General features: G+C 39.0%; 1 pseudogene; it reads right to left on the bottom strand.

Annotated features, from left to right (window-relative positions):
- Positions 1–891: 891 nt before the first annotated feature.
- LOC120851765 lies at positions 892–1275 on the bottom strand (annotated as a pseudogene).
- Between the last annotated feature and the right edge of the window lie 1454 nt (positions 1276–2729).

The following is a 2729-nucleotide window of genomic DNA, read 5'->3' as shown; positions in this document are numbered from 1 at the left end:
AAGTGCTCTGGGAACATATAATTCACATGACAACATTTTGGAAATTGGACAGTAGCATGTAGATGGAAGGTGATCATGTTGCTGTTCCAGGATTATGGAGTTCCATGTTGTTCCAGTATTATGGCGCATGGTAGGGCTGAGAGGAACTTAGCAATTTGCTATTGAAAGATAGCTCATGTTTTGGGTAAGAACGTGAGCTCTAGAGCTAGACTGCTTGGGGTTTGGGTTCTGGAACCACCATTTACTAGCCAGGTGATTTGGGCGAGTTACTTCATACTCCTATGATATAGGTTCCCCACTTCTATAAATACTATTTACTTCACAAGAGTTGTTGTGAGGATTAAATGTTACATATATAGGAAATTTAAAAGGTTTCCTGGCACACTATAATTACATAATGGTTGTTGTTATTATTTCTATCAAGAAAAACTCCAAATTATTATAGTTAAAAAATCTGGAATTGCAATGTTTTCCCTACTGTCACTGAATAATTATTATCGATAATAAGGATATTAAAACTTTACAGTTGCAATTGTAACAAATACTTTCTATCATGTGGTGATTTGCTTTTAACTTAAAAATTTTATGTAGTCAAAATTATTGCTTTTTCCTAAAGGAAAGTTTAAAGATGAAAAGAAAAAAAAATTCAAATCACGTTAATAAAATTTCATCTTTATGTATTTTCTTTTCTCATATAAAATCTTCTATATTTAATTTTCACAAGCATCACCTGTGATAGCATCAATATACTGGCTCATGTTGACATCAAATCTTGTAATTTATTTATTTATTTATTTTTTCAGTGAAAGGGAAATTTTATTGAGGCTCCAGGGCCATGGAGCTTGGGCAGGTGGCCACCTTGAGAGCCAAGGAGAAGTGGATGGAGGGGCCTTATTTGACCTTCTTCTTGGGGCACAGGTTGTTGATTTGGCTGCATTTGTAGCAGTTGACAGTGCAGGGGTCTAATTGAGTATAACACCTGTGGCAGATCATCTTGTCCCAGTTGTATTTCTGAGCAAACTGGTGGAGAGAAGCCTGGATGATGTCGTCTCACAGATGAAGCACCAAGTGTAGGGTGGACTTTTTCTGGATATAGTCTGACATACTGCAGCCATTCTCTAGCTGTATGCCAGTGAAAATCAGACTCTGCTGATCAGGTGGGAAGTCCTCCTTGTCTTGGATTTTGGCTTTGACATGATTCCCAGTAGTGTCACTGGTCTCAACTTCATGGGTGATGGTCTTGCCTGTTAGGGTTTTCACAAAGGTCTGCATTTGTTCGGCCACCTCATTGAAAAGAAAGAGGGCCTGGTTTCTTTCTTTGTTTTGATCTCTGTTAAAATCAGAGTTGCAATGTGTGACCCAATATTAACACATGTGCACAATACTTCTTTTAGAACTAAATTTGTATTGTTGTTTAGTCATTAGTGTACTTTTGTGATTTTCAGTTCAGTTCAGTTGCTCAGTCATGTCGGAATCTTTCCAACCTCCATGGGCTGCAGCATGCCAGGCTTCCCTGTCCATCAACAACTCAAACTCATATCCATTGATTCAATGATGCCATCCAGTCATCTCATCCTCTGTTGTCCCCTTCTCCTCCTGCCTTCAATCTTCCCCAGCATGAGGGTCTTTTCAAATGAATTGGTTCTTCACATCAGGTGGCCAAAGTATTGGAGTTTCAGCTTCAGCATCAATCCTTCCAATGAATATTTAGGACTTATTTCATTTAGGTGGATTGGTTGGATCTCCTTGCAGTTTAAGAGACTCTCAAGAGTCTTCTCCAACACCACAGATCAAAGGCATCAATTCTTTTGCACCCAGCTTTCTTTATATTTCAAGTCTTATATCCATATATGACTACTTGTAAAACCATAGCTTTGACTAGATGGACCTTTCTTGGCAAAGTGATGTCTATTTTTTTTTTAATATGCTGTCTAGGTTGGTCATACCTTTATTGTCTTTTAATTTCATTGCAGTCACCATCTGCAGTGATTTTGGAGCCCCCCAAAATAGTCTGTCATTGTTTCCCCATCTATTTGCCTTGAAGTGATGGAACCGCATACCATGATCTTAGTTTTCTGAATGTTGAGTGTTAAGCCAAATTTTTTACTCTCCACTTTCACCCTCATCAAGAGGCTCTTTAGTTCTTCTCCACATTCTGCCATAAGGGTGCTGTCATCTGCATATCTGAGGTTATTGATATTTCTCCCGGTAACTTTGATTCCAGCTTGTGCTACCTCCAGTCCAGCGTTTCTCATGATGTACTCTGCATAGAAGTTAAATAAGCAAGGTGACAATATACAGCCTTGAGGTACTCCTTTTCCTATTTGGAACCAGTCTGTTGTTCCATGTGCAGTTCTAACTGTTGCTTCCTGGCCTGCATACAGATTTCTCAAGATGCAGGTCAGGTGGTCCAGTATTCCCATCTCTTTCAGAATTTCCCACAGTTTATTGTGATCCACACAGTCAAAGGCTTTGGCATAGTCAATAAAGCAGAAATAGATGTTTTTCTGGTATTCCTCTTGCTCTTTGATGATCCAGTGGATGTTGCCAATTTGATCTCTGTTTCCTCTGGCTTTCTAAATCCAACTTGAACATCTGGAAGTTCATGATTCATGTACTGTTAAAGCCTATCTTGGAGAATTTTGAGCATTACTTTGCTAGCGTGTGAAATGAGTGCAATTATGAGGTAGTTTGAGCATTCTTTGGCATCGCCTGTCTTTGGGATTGGA

The sequence above is a fragment of the Oryx dammah genome, unplaced genomic scaffold, assembly GCF_014754425.2.
Source record: "Oryx dammah isolate SB20612 unplaced genomic scaffold, SCBI_Odam_1.1 HiC_scaffold_25, whole genome shotgun sequence".
Classification (NCBI taxonomy): domain Eukaryota; kingdom Metazoa; phylum Chordata; class Mammalia; order Artiodactyla; family Bovidae; genus Oryx; species Oryx dammah.
The sequence above is the reverse complement of the archived record's forward strand: the minus strand, read 5'-3'. Positions and strand labels throughout refer to the sequence as shown.